The 23,425-nt window shown below is 37.4% G+C and overlaps 1 protein-coding gene and 2 long non-coding RNA genes across 7 annotated transcripts in view; 2 read left to right on the plus strand and 1 right to left on the minus strand.

Moving 5' to 3' along the window:
- LOC147658184 (uncharacterized) overlaps positions 1-18,198 on the minus strand; it is a 56,122-nt gene extending 37,924 nt beyond the window's left edge. Inside the window, exon 1 of the long non-coding RNA XR_015291039.1 lies at positions 17,526-18,198. This is a non-coding gene — a long non-coding RNA (uncharacterized LOC147658184). The remainder of the gene's footprint in view (positions 1-17,525) is intronic.
- Ppn (proteoglycan-like sulfated glycoprotein papilin) overlaps positions 1-23,425 on the plus strand; it is a 126,020-nt gene that overhangs the window by 57,792 nt on the left and 44,803 nt on the right. The gene's annotated exons all lie outside the window — the stretch shown is intronic.
- On the plus strand, positions 18,307-20,567 carry LOC100867820 (uncharacterized). Its single transcript, XR_015291038.1, has 3 exons — positions 18,307-18,762; positions 19,346-19,558; positions 19,997-20,567. It is a non-coding gene; the product is annotated as an uncharacterized LOC100867820 (long non-coding RNA).

The following is a 23,425-nucleotide window of genomic DNA, read 5'->3' on the forward strand; positions in this document are numbered from 1 at the left end:
GTTTCATCCGCTCGTATATCTCGCGAGGATAAATCGTCAAAAAGTAGTGAAAAGCTCTCTCTCTCTCTCTCTCTCTCTCTCTCTCTCTCCCCACGCCATTTGTTCCCGATCGCCGTTTTAAACGCGGAGATGACGCGAGCGCCGTGAAGTGGACCAACACTCTTCCTTCCCTCCTTCGAGAATTAAATTCGGTTAAATATGACTAATAAACGCGGATTTTGCGAGCGACGGTTGTTTTACGAGGCGAGGGTCGGGCGAGGAGGAGGAGGCTTCGTAAATCCGCTCGATCGCGGAGAGCTTGTCGCGCCGGATTTAACGTTCGAGAGCACGTTTCGAATGGTAGCCGAATGTAGGAGGAGACGAAGTGGCGTTGGGCAATAATGTAAACGAACGGACGTTTAGGCGAACCATATGGATTCTTAAATATTAAACTGGTAGAGAGTTGTGATGGCGAGAGGTGATGTTTTGCGCCGGTCAATCTGCTGGATTCGATTTCTCTATCGTCTCTTTTTTTTTTTTAAGAAATATTTTCGATGTTTATAGTGTCGAGGATCCCTTGCAAAAGTAAAGTAGTTGAATTCAAACTTTATTTCAAATATTGTTCAAATTTTTAAATAATGACGAAGCTTACCATTGTTATTTCCTATAAACTTAATCGTGCGTCTCTGGATTTCATCGAAAACCAGATCTCTGCACCTCGTAAAAATGATCCTCTGAATCATCCGAAATCAAAAAATTCTCGATTCCAAACGATTCTTTCTGAAATAAAATAGTCTTGGAATCGTCACGAAAAAAAAAAAAAGAAGAAAAAGGAAAAAGAACGATCCAAAAATTGCAATGGAAAACTTAATCATGCATCTCTGGATTTCATCGAAATCTCTGAATCATCCGAAATCAAAAAATTCTCGATTCCAAACGATTCTTTCTGAAATAAAAAGAAAAGTCTTGGAATCGTCACGGAAAAAAAAAAAAGAAGGATCCAAAAATTGCAATGAAATTGGTCGCACGGGAATCTCGTTCCACGGTTGACGCGTGCCACGTGCCATTAAACCAGTGGAGACGAGGGGAAGGATTCGATGAACGAGATGCAATCGGTCGGAGTTAGCAGAGCGCGTCACTCCATCAGCATACTATTAGGGGATCAAAGGCCTATCTGGTCTATCGTGGCGCGGCGTCGTCTCTATTATAGGCATTGTTTATCGGGTGTTCTAAAAGTACCAGCCGCGGAGACACGAGGAAACCGGAAGAGGGAGCCGGCTGATTGCGCGCACAACGCGCCTCCGTTTATCGCCTCTTCCTCGTTCGAGTATGATTTCTCGTTTTCCTGGCCGAATTGTTCCACGAATTCCAACCGCGATATCTATGCTATTTTTTTTCGATTCGATCCTACTTTTCGGAGATATTCATTTCGGGATAAAGAGAGATTGCTTGGTATCTTATCTTCGTAGGGGAATTCCATCTGTTTCGAGTTGATTTGTTGGAATTCGAGATTAGGTGAATTTTTGGATCGAACGAAATTAGGGGAATCGATGAGGACCGTCGTTGCACAATTCATTTGTCGATGGATTCGGATAAGTGAAGATGATGGATATCGAAAAGGATATCGTAAAAATCTATTGTACTACGAGGACGAGTGCCTTGATTGAGGAAGTAATTCGTCTAATAGTGGTTAATCTAATAGTAGTCTTCGTTCTTCCTACTATTTGTAACGAACGGTAGAGATCAACGTTCAGATAAGTCGAAGTAAGAAATTCGTTTAGATATCTTGTCCTCGAATCAAATTCGAGTCGAATGAAATTCTTTTGTACTTGTTGTAACATTGAGCTATTTTTAGATCGACAGGTAAATGTTTATCTTTTCGAAACGATCGTTCAAGGAATTTTCACGTGTAAAATAAAATAACGAGTGAAATATCATGTTGAGGAGCGTTTGCAAATTTGCAAAGTCAATCTATAATCTATCAACGTTTTGCAATTGCACGAGAGCTTAATGATATTACGTCCATAACGGAAACGTCCCGCGTCTCGGCTACTTACCTTCGCTAATATCGTCATTGAAATGCCTGGTGACTGATTGAAACGCCCACCATACCTAATCTGGCCTCTGCAACTAATTTCGAACGTACACGCGTGTTGCCTTGTCCTCGAGACTGCCATGTTGATCGGGAATTGAATCGAGACGGCGATGGAAAATTATTTCGATTGTTCAAATATCAACGTTTGCCAACCAACGATCACTGATTTGCAATGATTTCTGTACAAATTTTTTTCGTCAAAATTTCTGTAATGGATTGTTCTGTAATATACTTTAGGATAGATTTCGATCGATGGAGAAAATTGATTGGAGAGAAATATTTATATATAAACCGTCGTATCATTGTTAAAACGTTCATTCATGGTGTCGAATAAAGTCTAAGAAAAAATAATTGCGATAGAATTATATCGCGACATTGCGTATAATAATGAATAATAAACTGTTCATTTCTCCCCAGACTTGATATTTATTTATTACAGAAAATACAAGATAGAAATATATAAAGATATCGCGGAAAACGACCCGTCCAGGTTTACCTTATCATAGTCTCAATATTTTTTGATAGCAATATCGTAAAAGTTTTTTACAGTTTCCAGTTTCAGTTTATTGAATTTTAGAGATAGATTCTTTATATCTATCTAGATTCCTTTTCGCCTGATAGATGGGTCATCTTTGATCTTTCGATTATTGCTTAAAAAAAATTCTCATATTTGTTTACCATCCATTTCATTATTATCCTCGTTTTCGAAGGAAAAAAAAAAAAAATAAAATGAATCGACAAAAAAAGAAGTCTTCAGAAACAAGGAAGAGAAAAGGAGGGAGGGGGGGAATATGGAACGAAATGATAAAAAAAAAAATATATAATTCAGATAACCGAAATGTTGTAAGCGTTTCCTCGTTTCCCCTTATCGGGATATATAATTTTTCGCGGAACAACGATGGCGTCAAGCTCGAAGCGAAATCTCGACCGCGGTTAAACCCCGCGATGACATCGTTCGAGTCATCTGCATACATTAAAAAGACGTGACATAACGCACACGACCAGTATGCGATACACAATAATCACATCCACCACGGCGTCATCAATAATTCATTCAACTCGCTATAGAGACGCGTTAAAACACCAAATATAAACGCGTCCAGAACGTTCTCTGTTTCGCGTGTATCGTGCGTTTCACGCGTATGAATTGTTGGAGAGAAGAAAAAAGAAAAAAAAAAAAGAAGTCGACTCGAATATACGAATATATTTTTTTCCCCTATGAAATACCATAATTTAACGAGTCGTATAGAATTTTTTACCATTCGATCTGCTATTGTTTTGGAAAAAAAAAAAAAAATGGTACGAATGAATGGATAGATTGTTATAGAAACGTATGGATATGAATTTTTTTTTCTTTCTTTTTTTGAATTTCCTTGATTTTTTACCAGCTACACGTGATAATGCTAAAACATATTCAGAAATATTCAGAAATAAATATTCATTTTACGTTTATTATAACTCGTATCGACACTTCGAGATAAATAGATAGATAGATAGATAGATAGATAGATTTTTTTAATCGAAGATTGAATTTAAAAGGTGGACGACTCGTTATATATATAAATGCAATACATATATATATATGTGCATTTGCACTTGCATAAATACGTTAATTAAACCGCATTCATAATTTTTCATTGATGGCAAATCATAAATTTTTGATCCTGTAACAGTACATTACATCCAATCTCGTATTTGAGATTAAATAAATACTCGAATCGGATCGAATCGCATTCACAATTTCTCACTCGTCGTAAATTTTAATTCTAAAATGTTTTACGGTTACCACGTTTTACATTTACAACGAGTAATCGTTTCAAATTTCATTCACGATATTCCTCCCTTGTCGTAAATCACCGACCTCTAAAGGCCCCGAAATACATATATCGCAGTATTTACAACTAAATAAACGTACGCTTAAAGCTGCGTTCACAATACCTCATCCACTATAAATTCACGAATCTCAACTCTTAAAAATCCCTTCGAAACCCGTCGCGATATATATGCACGCAAAAAACATCCATTTATGCGCAGGAAAAACGAAACTTTGACCGGGAAAAGAGAAAAAAAAAACAAAAGAAAAAAAAAACATACGCGAACCGCCATGATGCGTAAAGAAGAAGAGGAACTTTGGAAAAAAAAAAAAAAAAAAAAGCGTCAAAGCGATCCCGCCTAGTCATAATTTACCAGGTTTCGTGGAATAACACGCGAAGAGATTTGCAAAAACCTTTTTCATCACTTCATAATGCCGTCGCGTACCGAGGGAGAGAAGAAGGGAAGAAAAAGATCGGAGAAAAAAAGAAGGAAAGAAGAGAAAGAGAAGAGAGACTCGAGGGGAATCCTCGAGCGAATTTCGCCATTCCAGCGCCACGTGCTGGTTTACCACTTAAAAATAGCCAGGAGAATCTTGCGCGATTACGTCAGCCGATCTCGTTCTGTTATGCGGGCAAGTATCAAAAATTCCGGTGGCCCTGCGTGGTTCCATATCTGGCGTTCACGTTTGGATGGTTACCGCGCTTAACTCCATGTTCTCCAATCATTTTCTCCTTTTTATAATAATAGATGAATAACTTACGATTTTTTTCCCCCTCATAATTATAATAAATATATATATATATATAAGGTGTCGAACACATGTTCTTGGGATATACGAAGGACTTATAAATATTTCTGTTATACGAAATATACAGAAATGTGTGAATCGGGTTATAATCGTTAGATGTCGAAGTTTGCGCTATTAATGGGATGCGTTGATTTTCGTGTATTATTATTATCGCCCTCGTAGAACTAGATTTTCTAGGAAACGATAATTCGAGACGAGACGGATCTTCGCAAAATGCATTATATGCTCGAGTTGTTGTTCGAGACGTGAAGAAGGAGGGGGGATTTGATTCCTCGCTAGCCTTACATAAGCAGATTTCATAAGAGCATTTTCGTACGTGATTGTTGGCGGAAGTTTGATATTGCCGCTCGAGGATAATGCCGATTATTAATGATGAGATGCGAATCGTTTCTCGGCCGATATTCGATCCTTCTGCTTATTTATTATTGGGCATTTTTCATTGCGTAATTCGATAAGTATTATAAACGGTTTTTCTCCACTACGAAATAGGAATATTGGCGATAAATATCGTGGTGTTGAACACACATTTTACTTATTTTCGTTAAGTTTTAATCAACATACCTATATAGGATTTTTATGAATCATTGATTATGTCTTTCTCCAGACAAAACATTTCAAGACGTCTGTTTTAAATCTAATCGACCTAATGCGGATATCTCATAAACATCTGGCAGAAGAAGCGTTCAGTTATCTACGTGTGGATGATTTAAGTTTGCCACACGAGCGACGAAAGATACGAAAAGTTTCTATTAATATTTTAGAACTCGATTTCTCTAATCATTTATTTTCGACGACCAAATTAACGTGAACATAACATTACACGTAATTTTATTTGTATTTATTTGTATTTTCCTTAAACTTTGATCAAGATTGAATAGCAAAAAAAAAAAAAAGATCTAAACCCTTGGAATATTTTCACCATCGATGTGAAAAAAAAAAAGAAAACACGACGATGAACGATCGAGAGAATCATTTTTGCAACGATGAACTTTCAAGAGAGAGAAAACACTGGATATAGTTTTCCAAGGAGTTCGTTTAACATTTCGGTCACGTGGCAATTATTAAAGTTAAAGCCAGCCATGCTCGTTCCATTCCGCCATTAACGTAATAACAACGGTGTTGGTACGCGAGTTTCGAATAATTTTCAGTCCTCCTCGTCGTTCGTTCCCCTGTAAACAACGAATTACCGGTGCGCGCCGATTTCGATATTTGCGATCCACGTGGCAAATAGAAATTGTTTAACCATTTAATTACAAGCCTCGCCGTTTTCGCGCCATCGACAGTCGCCCAAACTGGCGGAATCTGGTTTCATGATCGATTGGCTTCGCGTCGAGGTACACACGTTTGTACACAGCGCGAGAGTGTTTGAATTTTGTTAACGGACGTTCAGCGGCAAAAAAAAAAAAAAAAGCCTCGAGTGAAATTGAAATATAGAGAAATTTTACCAAGTTTCAAATTATGGATTCGATTTTTTAAACTTGCCAAGTTTACGAAACAGAGATGATAGAGTTTAAGTGCGCGAAACGATTGTAAAACAAGTAACTTCACGTTTAATTTTACGAAAACGGATACGCTTTGTCGAGTTGATATCCGTATATATATTTACGCAATCCCTAGTCGACGATACCATTTAGATTTTCGGGTGTATAAAAATTGCGCAATAGAATCTGCAATTTTCCACTATCACCTTAATACCGTAAGAGCGTAGGTAAAACGTCGTATCGGAAGAATAATAAGTTTCGATCCGAAAGCGGGACAAACGCCTATAATCCCTTAGGAAAATTCCCTTTGTGAAAAATCTCCAATCCCGGACCGGGATCCCTCCGTAAAACCTGGAAAAAGAAAAAAAAAAAAAAGAAAATCCACCAGAATTTTTATCATCCACCGATCGTCGAAGCGAAATTCTCTTCGGCGCAGAAAGCTTAATAAACGTAACGAAATCGTCGATTCATTGAGCAGTTATTCGCCAGGCGTATTTGCGTGGGCGACGATACCAGGCCTCTGTCCGTTTTAGATAGCGAGCAACATCCCGGATGCCGCCACGATAAGCGCCTCTTCCCCCGCATTTCCTCGCATTTGCTCAACACGCATCATCCACCAAAAATGACGGAATTTCGCGTCCTTCGATCCCTTCGTTCTTGCGCCCCTCCGCCTGTTTATCTATCGACGATATACAAAGCTGCGATACGTTTTTGGATCGAGACGTTGTCCTCGATTGCAATTGGAAAGAAAATTTTTTATCCAAGGGAAATTACCGAACGTTTTTATAGAGAGGCGCTTAGAGGCGTTTTTGGAGAAAGGAGGATTTGAGAAGAAACGTGGGAAGAAGAAGATAACTCGACGAAAGCGGAGAATGATCACGTGGAATATTATCGAGAATGGGATTAATTATTATTAAACGTTTTTCTCGAGGAAAAATATAAATGTTTTCTGATCAACGATTTGACTCGTTTCTCTCAGGATGGCGGGGAAAAGTATAGGAGTTTTTGTTTAACCGAGCGGAAGGGGAACAGTTTCGTCCCGATAAATGGTGGGTTTGTAGGACATGGAAAGATGGTTTCTGTAGTCGGTTGGCTGGATAAAGGAGAAGTCTCTCTATTTGTTGGCAGATTTGTTTTTGTCGCGTTGGAGGACGGTTTAATGGAAAGGGGTTCGATCGAGCGTTTCGTTGGAAATGTTTTTTCGAAAAATTTCTTCCAAAGCGGTGTAATAACGATGTTTCAATAACGATGCTCGTCCACGCGACGATCAATTATTTTTTCGTGATCGAGATACGACGAATTCGTGTTCGAGGAGTGTTGACCTCGTCGAATGCTCGTTCGTATCATAACGAGTACGATTGTAATGCGTGGCCAGGCGCGAAAAACGAACACCGGTCACAACAAGCTGAAGAACTCATTACGAGTGATTAAAGAGGCACTCGAGATAGGGCCGGATCGCTGTTGACAGTTGGCAGATACGAATCCCTCTGTTGGACCCGACGAAATTCTTTCGAACAAATTTGTGTAATATATACATCTGAATCGTGCACAAGATTCAACGCAAGATAAACGCGCGACAAGAATATCAAATATTCTGTAAACTTGAACTTTTTGTTAATTTAATTGAATATGATAATCTGATGAAAATTTTTTCTCTTTTTTAGAACGAAGCGTTTTATAATCGCAAGTGTTCGCATTTCCTCTTTTTCAAACACTTCCTCTCCAAGTTATTTCGTTCGCCACGAAATTTTTATTCCACCGCCACTGTTTCGTGGCGAATTCTCTCGTTCATCCTCGCGACGATCCTAGGAAGAGGAGGAGGGGAAGGGCCCTTTCTCGGGCATCGGAGGAATTCCAAAAGGGTTAACGAAAAAAAAAGTGGAGCCAGTGGAGGAGGAGGAGGAGGCCGAGCGTTTACATTTTGAGGAGGGGGAGGGGGAGAGAAACGAAGTCGATCGAACCCTCGAAGCCTGTTCTAAGCCTTGTTCTACCTACGGATAGGCCGGGTTCCGCTCAATTAGGCCAGAGTAGAGACAAAGGGGCTACCGACGCGGTTTTGGTAGTCGACGGATCTCTTTTCTCGTGCTTCGTGCTCTCTTCTCCCCTCCCCTCCCCCTCTTTTTTCATCATTTTTCTTTCTTCCTTTCTTTCTTCCTTTGTTTCTTTTATTTTTTTGCTTCTTGATGGAGGAGGACCACGTTTACTCGATCCGTAATTTTTTTTTTTCTTTCTTTCTTTCTTTCTTTCTTTCTTTCTTTCTCTTGCGAGCTTAATATAACACGCGTGACTCAAAAATGTTAACGAGAGAGAGAGAGAGAGAGAGAGAGACAGGGGGGGAGGGAAGAGAAGGGGAATAAAAAAGGGAATTTGATATATTATGGTGGTACCTGGAATCGCGTGTCGGGGGAAAGGGAAGCTTTTTCGTGGATGAAAACTTGGTTCGTCGTTTGGCGGTTTCTTTTTTCTTCTCTCTCTCTCTCTCTCTTTCTCTCTCGCTTCTTTTGAATTTGTAATTTTTTAATTGTACCGAGATTTAATTTTGATTCATCCCCTCTCCTCGCTTTTCTTTTCTTCCTTTCTTGGTTTCGTCTCTCGATGTATTCAAACGGGTTGAAAATTGAGAGTTGGGCAAAGAAACGCGAATGAAAGTAATACTTTCGTAGTTTCCTTCTTTGTAATTTTTTCTCTCTCCATTTTCTTTCTCTCTATTTTTCCGTTTTACGAATGTTTAATCCGTTTCATTGTCACGAACGAGCGATTCGTTCTTCTTCCACTTCTTGTTTTTTAAATGAATTTTTAATCTTTTAATTGTCGCGGTCGTGTTGTTACAGTTCCTCTTTTTTTTTTTTTTTGTTAAATTTTATGTTCGTTGGTTGGTTCGAATTTCGAGCCAAGTAAAGAAATATCGGTCGAAAACTTTCTTCTTCGAATTATTATTATTATCTCTTTCCGATTCTTCGTGTACGTTTTTAATTTCTGGAATTTCTTGAAAATGATTTCGTTACATCGAAGGGGAATTCTTCTAACTCGAAAATTTGCATTTTTCTCTATAATTAATCACAGGATGTCCGTTCGGATTATTTCGATTCTCTCCGAGAGAAGTTTCGGTTTCGTCGACCTCGTGAGTTTGGAGCAAAAAGAGAAAGAAAAATTGGCCATTAACCACGAGCCATAAAGCACTCATCGTTTATTGTTCCGAGAACGCCAACGAGTTGAACGAAGGAGAAAATGGAATCGCGGTTGTGCAGTTAATGCAATGCCGGGATTTGTTGCGATTTATGAATGAAATTAACGAAGTTTCTGTTTAAAAGCTGGTCGCGCCTGGTTCAAAGGGCGCCACATCAAAGAAAGAATATTTCGGGATACGTTTAGGCGGAAACACAGCTGGAAATTGAGTTTCTACTGGGGTAACTCTACAAGGATATCGACCAGCACAATTTTCCACAAATAAACCCGTATTTGCATAAATACGTAAGAAGAAGCTTCGACGATCCGACTTTTTTTTCGAATCGATTCCGCCTTGCAAGGAAAATGGAATACAGAAATACACACGGCTCTTCAGTTTTCATTAAACTTTCAAATTTTCAATTTTCCAAAGCTTTTTCTTCGAATAAAGGATTCAGTTTCGTTCGATTCGCGAATAAATTAATAACATCTACGCTAAATCGTATTTTTTTTATTACAATTATCAAAATTGTAAAATTCATTCGAACGGAAATAACCATTGATTCATTCGTCGTTCAACTTAATCATCCTCGCGCGAAAAATCCTTTTGCATTCAGCAATGATTAATTAAATTAACTTAAGACTCGTTTGGGAAAAGTCAAAATTTTCTTTTAGAAAAAAAATTGTTAAATATTCCAAAATATATACGCGGCATCGGCCATTTCGAGAATTTACGAGGTCGTTTCATAATTCAATCAGGAACAACGCCCTCCGCTCGAAGAGAATAAAACTGGCTCGTCGATATCTTTTCCAAAGGCATTCACCGCCAGACACCAAGGCTAGAATTCGCGAATGCATCCCTTTGTTTTCCCTTCTCTTTCACGTGGCTGCGGTCGGAACACTTGTTTTTACGGCATCCGAGCGTGAAACTGGACGTGCTTTCGAACCTCGTGAGTAATGTTAGCCGCAATTCCGCCTCTGTCCACCTTCGCTGCATTACAAAACCCGTATAATCGAGCTCGTAACTCTTTAAACTCATCATCGATTGTCGAAATCATCTCGATCGATTCCATTCTAAAACACGGAATTATCATTTTTTTGTCTTAAGATGAAATTTGTCTTGGAATAAATCGGCGCCATCTTATTTTTTTGAAGAGAGGAAGAGGAAGATTGTCGCGATGTTTCACGTTTACGTATATTCCCCAAAATATAAAGAATTATTCCTCCGTTTTTGGGAATAGATTTAACTTCGATGTCGTTAATTTCGTTTCTTGGAAATTATAAAGGGTTGGTTGAATTTATTTTTAAAGCAAGTATATCTGGAAGGTTTTGCCGAGGTTAATAAAGAACACCTTTTCGTGCTTCTTTACCTAGGCAGAAAGTCGAAATCCACTAACAGGTTTCCAACGATGCTGAAACCTTACAAGTTGCAGGATTCAGGAAGCTCGAGTCTGCCTTGGTTACTTTTCAAAAGCTAGACTTGGCAATGCGTCATTTCGTGCAATACACGATGACATACGATCGTGTTCGCAGTTAAATTAAACAAGTTAAATTAAATAAAAAATACTGTAATAAATCACAGACAGTTTGGTGTTAAACTCTAGTTAACACTACCACGTTTCTACTGTTTAAAAAAATATTCCAACATTTCGTTCAATTTTTTTCTTCTTTCGACCAAAACGTTTCATCGGATCCTTATTTTTCTTCGGAAAGAATTCTTAATATCTCATCGTGTTGCTAGTCGAAAAGGTGAATCTCTCGTAGTAATAAGATGGAACGAATATTTTCTACGAGTCGAAGCAAGTTTAATTGGAAAATCACGATCACGAATGTTATTCTAATCTCGTCCATTGTATACACGCGTGTAATCTTCGTTGTCGGAAAACTTTCTGATGGACATTCGAGAATGTATTCGTGTTGTCGTCGGAAACAGCTCGTCCAACAATCGCGATTATTCCCCAGGATGGTTATTCAGCCTTGTTATAAAGGCTGGCCAGATCCAAAACGACACCGTGATTTGGGAAAGATGGTGATTAGGACGAGCTTCTGTATCGAGCAACAAGGAATGGACGAATGGAAATGGAAAGTTTCATCAGTCGGAGTAGGATTGCGACGACAGGAGCGCATAAAATAGCAACTCCTGGAGAAACAAAGAGGGAGGAGAGAGGATGGATCGTTCGCATCCTCCCATCGGCAAAGAGACCCTTGAAATCGGTTTCTTTGTCTCGGCCAGCAGACAACAATGCACAGCCACTGGCTCCACGCCATTCTTTCCCTTTTGTCACGGCGAAAATATTGCGCCCGGCCTCGATACGACATCTGTTCGCGTTTTCTTCCAACGGGTTGATTCCAACCACCGATCTTCTTTCCAAATTTCGACGAGAGAATTGTAGTTAATCTCGATCGTGATCAAAAATTCATTAGTCACGGTTTAAGATTAGTCGCGAACACTTCTCTACTAGATTTGATAAATTGCCAAATCGTTTTATGCGATAACTTTCCATTGCATCGAGCTGCCAGCTCAAGATTTGTCAAGATCCCTGAAAGAATATTTACAAGTTTTATCCGTGTCGTACGATTCTTCCAATTTGAATTTTTTTCCTTGTTTCTACCATTTCTAATCGTTAATCTCCTCCAAACACCTGATACACTTAATATCCCCAAAAGAGACCTAACGGGATTAGATTAATTCCAAATGGATTAAAATTTAATTGTTTCGATACGGGCGATTTATTAACTTTCCATTGCCAACTTAAGATTTATCAAGATCCCTGAAAGAATGTTTGCAAGTTTTATCCGTGTCGTACGATTCTTCCAATTTGAATTTCTTTTCTAGTTTCTACTATTTATAACGTGTGTGACCTGATTAGATTACAATTAATTCCAAATGGATTGAAATTTAACTTCTCCCGCCGCACCAAAAATATGCACTAGAAAGACAATGGTCGCATTTACGCCTAAAAAGAAAATATCGATATTATATTTCTACAGAAAGATCGCGATAACTCGTCATATCGTACAACATCTTATGCAGATTATACCGATTATAGCCGTAGTATCGAAAGATTAAGCTCGTCGAAGACGAGATCTATTCCTCTATTTATTTATCGAAGATGAAAAGGGCAAAAAGCGCGAGGGGGTTAGAAAAGAGTAGACGTGGCTCGCTGGACAAAACTCGATTCATCGGGAGTGCAATCTCAGGACCCTGGATACTCTCTTCCTCTTGAAAAGAATCTTTGACCAAGAAACGGTGCCTCGTAATAACCGCCTCCTCCAGCCTTGCCACAACTGAATGTATTCTCTCCGTTAATGGCTCCGGTTGGAGCGTCACGGCGAATAATTGTCGATTGGCGGAAGCGGTGAGAGTGGAAGAAGGGAGAAAGGAAACAAAATCGGGGGGGAAAAGGAAAGGAAGAATGGAGTGCGAGTTTATGGGAAAATCGGAATGGTGGGGTTAGGGAGAGGGGACATCCGCAATTAATCATCAGCCGAAGAATGCGTATCCAATTCCTTAATGACGACCACTGAGGAGAATTCTGTCATTCCGCGTTTCCGACATGCGAGAGTTGATCGGTGATTTCCTCGCGAGATTTCAACGACGTTTCGCGTCGGTGACAAGAGGGAGAGGAGGGGGGGAGGGAGGAGGAGGAGGAGGAGAGAGAGGAGAATAAAGCCAAGGATTTATTGGCAATTGGACGGAAGTGAGGCTTGTCGGGTTGGCGACACGGGCCAATTAGCGACGCTGCGTTACCTGTGCCCCTTTCCTTTCTCAGGTGGATCTTGTTCGTGTCTCGTGTTGCCTCCTTCTCTTTTCTCCTTTCTTTTTGCCATACGGGGCAAAGAAACCGTGAGGTGAATTGGAACTCGTAAAGTGGAAGGATTTTCGATCGTTGGGGATTGAAATTAATCATAAAAATATCTCTAAGATGGCAAAAATCATTTTCCAAACAAGGATCAGGGCAAGAAGGATTAAGTATGCGTACAAAGTGTGAAGAGGGTAAGTCTAGAAAAAGAAGAACGATCGATCCACCGTATTTCAGCTTTCAATTAAGCCAACTCGCCGTAACGAAGCTCGTTTATTAGCCTCGGCCCTCGAGGATTCGAGAGCGCATTCTGAACCTATTCCCTCCGTTTCTTCCTCCTTGACCCGGGACGTTGTTGCGTGGGATATCGTCGCGAATCCTAATGCGATTGTATCACGAGAACGGGATTAAGTCGCATCCAGTATGGGCCATACTCCATTGTTCTCGAAAGGAGTTGCCGGTTACCGATGCTCGAGATTAATAGTAATTGCGGAATTGGAACGGGTTCGAGCTGGGCAGTGTATAATAAGATGCTCATTTTCGTAATAGGATATATGGATCGCATGATATTTGACAAAGCCTCGTCCATTTTCTTCTCCGCCATTGTTTCCAGTTCGCGTGTGTTTTTGAATAATCGACCGATTGTTATGCATTCTATATATGAAGGTTATGGATCTAACGTGAACGGAGTATTAATTTTTACTTTGTTGAACTTTTTTTTTGAAACTCGAGTTGATAATTTCGGAAATATGTTCAAAGATATTTACTGAAAAATCGGTAAAACCGTAACTCAAATTCGCACACGTGGGGGAGTGGAAAAGGTGCCAAAAGTACGAATTATTGGCGGTCGTATGGCAGAACGCGAACAAGATATTCGGAATTCGCGTGCACGAGGGAGTTCTAACCGCGATTTTATGAGGCATCGTAATTTCGAGCATCGCGTTGGCACGTTGCCAAGGATCGGCCAGCGGCTAGATTGTTCGCTCGGATAACCGGCTAATGTCGAGGTTCGCGTTCTTTTTCGTGCAGGAATAGGGTATGGTTCTTGGTGGCAGGCCCCCACGTAGAATCGAGCGAGTGGTAGGAGTTGGGCCGTATAATGAAGCGATTATGCGCGCGGTGAAAGATAAGAGTCGAGAAATCGTGGGTCAAATTTTCGAGTTCACGTACTTTCGAAGGATCGAATGTTCCGTGAAATCAATTTGATAACACGTTTATGACGTACCTTCGAGTTGGAGTTTTATCGTCGAAATATGGATCCGTAAAACTTTTATCCCTAGAGGATCTGAAAGGATCTGATTTGTAAAAGTATCGAAGGTGGAGATGGAAATATCATTTACTGATTGTTCTAATGAAAGTGTCGGATTGAAGCGTGGAATTACTTCTGAGACATAAATTGAAGTAATTTATATTTTTTCCAGAAAGAAAAAAAAAAAAAAAATAAACCAACGAAAAATTCTATTATGATGAAATCGAATTGGTACTAGTTTTATCAATTTTTATTGTATAAGAAATAAAGCAACAAAAATTTCTACCTCAATGTTAATACAATAGAATCGATACAAGCGATAGGAACAAAGGATACGAGACTAATTAGGTTCGATGTTATATTTTTTTCGTTCCTATTGTATTGCAACCACTTTCCACACCGATATGGAAGAGATCAAGTAATGCTTATCGCATTTCATCAACGTTTACAGGGAAAAATGCGCTTTTAATGTCCAAGAATATGGCGAAGCGGAAAGTGCTCGATAAAATATTAAACTTGCCAGGTTCCTGGGGATCCCGTCTATCCGGTTAAAGAGTTCGAAGTTAACACCGTGTCTCGATCCATTTTCTCGGGTGAATTTTGTGCGTTTAAAAATGAAAGGGAAAAAAAAAGAAAGTGAAAATGGTAGACGACGCAGTGTTATAAGGTGTTAGCTCTCTCTAAAAAAAAAAAAAAAAAGGCTAGCACCACTTAAATTAACCGTGACGGATTAAACGACGAGCCCAGCCGGCCGAATACGTATTCATAAAAATGTTTAAGGGTAATTTGTCTCGAAAGATCGGCGGGAGGGAGTGGAAATCGTAAATTACGAGGAAAATAATCGATAGTAATTGCTAGGGCTTGTGGTGGTTTCGTTTCGATCGCGATTAATCCGTTAAATACCCCGTGAAATATTGTTCGAAGGGGAGGAGTGTGAAATGAAAAATATAACGTGTGAAAAGGATTGCGTTACGAATCAATGATTATATATATTTTCGTGTTCGCATAATTTACGGGAAAATATAATGATTTTTGTATATTTTATTCTTGAGAAAGATTAATTTGATATTTATAATAGATATATATATATTTTCTGTTTTGTGAAAACTTTAAACAACTTCCATCTGTATAATTTTATGTAGTAATTTATTTGTTGTTAATAGAGTGATAAAGAAAATTGGTTACGTTCAGAACAGTGGCTGACAAAATACACAGGCGCTGTGTTCTGTTTATATTCGTGGTAAAGAAAAACGTTGCTACGGATGACAAAGCAATTTTTAATCTTTGTTGAGAAAACATTACTGTATTTGTTATATTTTTCCAACCTGCCTCTCATATTTACTTATTTGATTTATCGTACACCTGATATATCAATGAGAAGAAGAAATAAATTCATCGAATCGAGGAAATAAAAATATGACGACGATCGAAGTTTATCGCGTGATTTATGCAAATATGTATTACTGTGATATGCAACTTGAATAAATAAACTTTGAAATTTCTTTCAAAAAAGCAAATTAGTTTATACTTAATATTTATATCTAATAATGGAAAAAAGGATTTGTAATAAATGTATATATATATCGTTACATACATACGGGTAGTGTGTATATGAAGATTCTCAGCAAATTGCCGGCAAATTACACAACATCGAACAAGATTCATAACTCTGGTTTCGTACTGTTAACACCCCGCTGCATTATTCACAGTAATTACACTTGATCAAGCACAGGGAGGAGCAAGTGTGTGCAGTAAAAAGGGATCAGTTTCCTCGTTGCAATCGTGAAAATTACACGTCTCAGTCAGACGCTCGAATTACGTGCGTGCACGTGTTCAACGAACCTCGAAAATCATATACCTTCGAATCTCGTTCCATTCCGAATTGCGAAAATCGTGAATCGACTCAATGAAAACACGATTCTTAATCATTATTATATCATATATCGATCGAAGAACAAAACTTCATCAAATAATCGCCGAAATATTCATTTTATATGAAGAGAAGAAATTACGATTTCGAAACAATTCTGATGAAATAACTTTACTTGTTACGTATCCTCGTGTAACATTTCTCAGTAATATGATACATTGCATTGATTTATAAAAAAGCAGGTCAATTGTTTATTTATTTTTTTTTTTAAATTACCTCTCATATAAATTTTATAAAAATCGTCAACTGGATACGTCTCGTTGTATAATGTATCATTTCTTTGATGTAACGATGAAAAACCGACAAATCAATTCTGTTACGTATCTTTGAATCATAATTTGATAGACAACGACATAATACGATGCAACATTTCCCGTCCACGCTGATATTCAATGGCGATATGATACGAGGACGCGTAACAAGTGTCGACTCGTTTTAAAAATCTTCATATATTATAATAACAAAAATAACTCACGTTCTATAATTGTCAAAAAAAATTATCAATAATCATCGATTATCAACCCTCTTAAAATCGATTGATTAACAACAACATAAAGTATCATTTAATAATCCATATCTACCAAAATTGAGAAGCAAAATTATGAAATTAAAATCAATACAGTATATAACAAATATAGATTCATTTTTATTAATGTATTAATATAATTCGTCGCATACGTTATCATTTTGACTTTCTATAAAAATTAAAAATTTAATAAGAGAAAATTGTATGTGGCCGCAGATGAACGATCATCGTGAAATATTTCATTCCGTACCGTTACGAAACTATGCTTCGACTCGATAATCGTCGCGAAATATTTCATCGCGAATTGTCCGTATAAAACGATCGGGTCGACGTTTTGAGAAACCGATCACCGTGTCGTTAATTATTATCAAAACCGGGCCATTTGTTTTTCAGACGATCGTAATTGACCGAAGCCGTTGACAGGACGCACCTATCCATTGTACGAGACACGGTTACATTGGAAAGGTAGTGCATCAACCAGGATGCACTCGAGATTCCGCTTGATCGCTGTCAATTCGAACTCATTGAATAGTCGACAATATTCACGTTTTTGTTATTAATTAATCAAACTTGGAATATACGATACACGGGCCACATATGGATTATAAAATAATTTTATGAGATTATGATATAATTTAAATCAAATTTGAATAAAAAAGATAAAAAAGACTTACATTTATATGTGGAACGTCGGAATTGTTTGCTTGTTAGGTGTAGTTCAGTGAAAGATGATTATCCTATGTTTAGGTTATGTTTGCAACGTGAGTGAATTGTTGTGAATTGTAATTGAATGAGTATGGTTTTAATTCTCTTTTTCTCCAAAAGGATATCGATCCATAAATCAATTTTCAGAACTCTGATATTAATCTCTGATATTAAACACAAAATCGATAAAGCATAATTTCGGGATAAGTCGTAGGTTCACGAATCATGACATTAAAATCGAAGTTTCGGCCCGAAGGATCTCGAGCGTGCGTTGTTAATAGGTCATTACGCAAGCGTAATGGAAATCGATAATTAATTGATCCGGCGAGAGTGCACGACCCCTCGTATCCGTGTTAATTGACTCTTGAATATTTATGATTAACGAATTAGCAGCGTTGCTGATCGTTTAATCCGATGCTTCGTGTAGAATTACACTTTTAAAATGAATTCACAGTTTCTTGGCTCAACACGTAGCTCGATTACCACTTCATTTACCGCTTTATTAAATGATTTACCAAACACTTGTTCATCTTATTTATTGATATACATTATATGCACTCACAATTTCACTTTCATTTTTTAAAGTATCTTTTATTCTTGTACAATTATATCCCGAGAAAAATATGTTAAAATGTAACTCTCAAGAACTTTACGGATTACGAACTCGGGATGATTCGGAAAAATTCGGATAGGATCGGACGAGATCGCAATATCTCGTAACTCGAAATAATCGATCAATTCTTTTCATTTGTATCTTCGATTATCGATTCAACCTGAAGTCAGATACGTTCATTCTAACATAGAAAATGGCGTCTTTTCTAAATCTGATGCGAGAATTGACAATTTCGATAGAAATTTTTCTGAAATTCGGATTTCCAAGTCACAGAACGATTCGTATTGTGAAATTAGCAGTCTAACGAACCGAAATTACGTTTCCTCGTTATCTAATTCCGAGTCTCGTCAACATCTACACAAACAGTGGCACGTTTCTACGCGAAAGTTGGATACCTAAACCACAAATTGCTTGTGCGCTGGACAGAATAGAATCACGATAAACGACGGGAGAAAAGGATTCAAGAAGCGGTCGCGATGAAATCGCGGTGAATCCAGGTTGTGGACAACAAGCTCATTAGTAGCATCGATATGCAGAATACTGAAAGTTGTAAAAATGCAACGCAATATCTGATCGCGGTCATAGATCCATACGTAAGTAGCTTCGTTGCATCGCTTTTTAACTGATTTATCGATTATTAATACTATGTGTGGTCAGGATTGAATATGACGTGTATTTTTATAGGTTAGAGGCGTGAAAATGATAGAATAGATTAGGTTTTCGTTTTTGATTTATAATTATATCAGTCATTATATAATTCTAGAATGAATAAATTGAGAAGATGAATCTTTTCTTTTTGAAATTAGAACGATAAATATTTTCGATTTAAAATTCTTCCATGGATAAAATATATTTAATTTCAAATTTTTTTATATCAATTATTTATTTTTAAAGTAACTCAATTTTTTACGAGAATAAATTACTTTATTTTTAAATTCCAAATTATATGAGTTTTCAGTAAAAGATTAGAGTTATTTCCTATAACAAATAATTATTAATTTAATAGAATATCCATCGAATGGATCTTCGAAAATTGGATATAAGATCTTATTATAATTTAGAAGGCAACATTTGCATAAACTCGTAGAATTGTTGTAATTGTTCTGACCTCAACAACAGAATAGAAGTGATGTAAGTTGAAGAACTTGTCTTGTCTGTAACGAATTCTATTTGTAGGAGGTCCTTGTTAGAAGCGTTCTGGATGCAGAAGTTCGGTTGATCGCATTGCTTTTACATATTCATGCCGTTTCGAATCTCGTTCGATTCGAACCATAAATTTCGCAGTTACTAACTGCTGCCTGCTTTATAAGCTTTAGCCCTTTCTTGGAATCGTAAAAAATGCTGAACTAAAGGATCATTGAGCATGAACTGTCGATTCTTGAAAATTAGGTATAATGGAATATTCTAAAATCGAATTTAATGCGATGTTTAACAATTATATCTTATAATTATTTTGAAGATTATAGAAAATTTTTTTTTAATTACCTTTTTACTTATTAATTGTTATTGATCTTTAATGATTCTAAAACATATCTTCAAAACGATTTCAAATCGTGAATTTTTGATATCTTTTTTTATTGTATTATCTTATCCATCTTATATAGATGTTTGAATTTATATTATATATATTATATAATATATAATATAAATAAAAAAATGCAAGAAACGCAAAATATAAATTTCAAGCAGTGAAAAAAATAATTGAATTTACATCTTAGCAGTCACAGTGCGAAATTGCATCGCAATTCGCAATTTCATAATCGGTCGGCGTTAGAATCGCTACGCCTCCCGGTGGAGCCATTTAATTCCACTTAACATCAATTCCAGGTTCGCCACCCAATTAAAATTATTCACCTGGGACCAATTACTGCACCCACGAAGCATCCAGACGTCAAGGCCGAGGATACGATATAAACCAGTCGTTGTGTTTCAAGTGAAACCGGTTACGCGCCATGGTGTTTCACGCCCGAACAGAAACATCATGAGGATTTTGCGGTCGCAATTAGACCTTTGAAAACTGCGTTCCAATTAACGCCCTCGTAGATCCCCCTGTGGATTACTGTCATGTTTTATGCAATCGTCTCGGCGCAAGTGCACCTCGCTCGCATCTGCGACCGGTTGCAAAGTAATTGTGGGTTGAAGGAGATATCCGCTAGTTCGCCGAAATTTATTGACGTAGACGTAGACGTAAAATTATGATGGAAATCGAGTGGATATTCGTGAAACTTATATAGGAGAATATTCAGAGGATAAAACTTTCATCTGTAAGCGAGGTAAATGGATGCATTAGGTTGTTCCCTAATTGTAAGTAAATAACGATAGGTTATCCTTTAATTCTATCGAGAAACAGACTTTGTAATTATCATTTAAATATCGTATTATAAGCTGACTATAAATATGTTGCCTCGATTCATTCCGTTGAAATGAATTTTCACAAAAGGTAGCCAGAAGGGTGGAAATACTTTAATTTCCGCGAAATATCTAAAAAAGCATTAAAAACATTAATAAGCAGTAAAGATATCTTTCATAAAAATTCAAATTTCATCCTTCAAGATGAAAAGGAAATAAAAAATATACCGAAACAAACATTCTTTTTTCCACCCTTCTGGCATAATTCACCGCACGATAAATCCCCTTTCAACCAGCCGGGAGAGGGAATGCCGGAAATAATTCGCGAAGGAAGCTGCGTGGCGGAATTTACGGGCGACGAGCTTTTTAGCAATTTATATCCGGCCGGGGCAAGATTGTTGTTCGCCGGCCATTAAAACGGCACGACATCTCGCATTGTTCTCGGCCAATAGCACCGGCCAGCCATTTTTCACCAGAATATTATGTCCTCCGACCGATAGCAGAATACGTCCTCTATAACTCTCTCTCTCTCCCCCTCTTTCTTCCCTTTTCTCTCTGTCCGCCACGATTCGATTCGAATGATTCGCGCCAGTTCCCGGGCAACGTTCCAAACCAGTGAATGACGCCCACTCAAAGAACTTACGCAACGACGCGCGTCGATGCAGCAGAAAAACACGTTCATTCACATTTCGACACAACAGTCGTTGCACTGATTGAAGATATCATCGTTTTTCTTCTTCTTTTTTTTTCTTTTTCGTTCGTTATTCGTTTCTTTTTGTATCGATAATCACGACTCAATGTTGTGCGCTCTAACAGTCTTCTTCAAACGAGATTGGGATGAATGGATAATCTATGGTTTTTAGATTATAGGCTTGTAGTTTCATTTTCTATAATAAGTTGATTTTTCTTGGAAAACGAGATAATAATGTGATAGCATAGTAATTGTTGAATAATTGTAATGTTTGTAACTGGGTAAATGATGGTTGATTGAAAAGTCATAGTAAATTATTTGTTAGGATTTTTAATTCAATTGAATATTTCGTGCATAGATTCAATTTTTTAATAAACCTTATCAGTTTTTATTTAAATTTTTCTTAGAGGATTCCATTTCAGGAACTATTTAAATATAATGATCAAAAATAGTTATCATTTTTATATTTGTTTTAAAAATTTTCTCAAGCTAATATATCAATATTATATATCATCAAACCATCATGTACAACAGAATTAATCCATAATCCACTCCATAGATAGATTCCAATTGCTTCGTACAACAAATCTTCTAAAAACGGGGACGTTTTTAACGCCGTAACACGGTGAAATCACGGTAACCAAAGAGCTCACGTATCACGAGATCCGCTATCCGATTCGCAGGACGATACCGTCCGATAAATCAGGCGAGAAAGTAGCGAGCATCGCGACTAATTCATACAATTTCAGACAGTTGGTAGATTTATCGGCAGCCTCGGCGCGTGCTCGCATGTAAATAGCGGGAGAGAGAGCGGCTGCTGTGAAATAATTTATCGCGTGGTCCACGACAGCCGGGAACAACGAGCGCGTGATGGTTCGCCTGTTCTCTCTATAAATTCTCGGATGGGGGAGAAGTATCGGCTCGATTACCCAGTGGCTCGTTCCGGTTTCGTAGCACGTGGAAAAGATTTCAGTCATTGTTCTCGAAAATGATATCTTGTCTGTTTAATTATTTAAATTTTAGGTGTAGAAATAATTGTTATGCACTTTGCACTGGGTTTTGGAAAATAAAATACGCGATTTTTTTTGTATTGTTTTTATTCTAATCTCTTTTCTCTTTAATCTCTTTTTGGATATTCAAAATGGTTAAGATACTTAAAATCCAATTCATATTTTAAATCTCTAAGGATTTATAGGAAAATCTTGAATGAATTAAAACTAAATTAAGATTTGCATACTGATCATTTATTATTGGTTGAATATAAAACACACTTATTCCTCTGCATTTAATAAAAAAATTTGTATAATAGATCTTCAAAATCTTAGAATATTTAACTCTTAGATACTTGGCCTAGTTTATTTTCTAATTCTACATTACTATAATATCTAATTAAACATAAATTTGAAAACATATTTCTATAAAAACGGTTTATACAAAAAATTATACTCTACAAATATATATATTTTTAGTCAAATTAGCGTGTGTCCCACTTTTAAAAAAGAATCAGCAGAACGAATATCTATTTTTAGTATTTCAATAAATCTTATTTTCCTTTTTGAAATTATGAAAAAAACATATTTAACACTGTAAAAATAATAGAATTAGAAACAAAAATATAACCATAAACAAAAAATTATCATAACCTTTTTTCCTATGTCACATTTAATGCATTAATAGACCTATTCACTTGTTTTGTATCAAAATTTCGTAACAAATTCAACTCAAGAATCTCCAAATTAAATCATTTCTTTTATCTCGAAGTCGTAATCATATCAACAATATCAATGACGATCAAGACGCGTTCGCGTAATGGCGCATGTAACTGTCTAACCAAGAGTGACGTAACGACTTGCGGGACAAGTTCGCGGTGAAACTCGTTCCGGCGTTCACGCAAGAATCAAAGTCTGGGTCAATGGCGGCGACCAGTTTCCTCGCGCCGGCTCGCGTACTTTAGTTCCGTTGCGTTTGATTTATCGTGGAAAACGACCGCTCAGCTTATAATTAACTTGCGGTTTCTTGGCTGATTTAATTGGTGGTATTACTTGTCGGTTGATTGATTCGTATAGATGAATAAGCGGATTGAAGGAAGAACAGATGTGAATTGATCGCGACAAGTGATTGTTTTAACGCTGATATATTAACTATCGTCTCTTCTTATTCTGTTTAATGAAAATGGAAGTTATAAAGTACTAGGTAAATAGAAAAAAATGTTGTAA

Source organism: Apis florea, unplaced genomic scaffold, assembly GCF_048593485.1.
Source record: "Apis florea isolate Af1SG1 unplaced genomic scaffold, ASM4859348v1 contig_2350_pilon, whole genome shotgun sequence".
In the NCBI taxonomy this organism is placed as follows: Eukaryota; Metazoa; Arthropoda; class Insecta; order Hymenoptera; family Apidae; genus Apis; species Apis florea.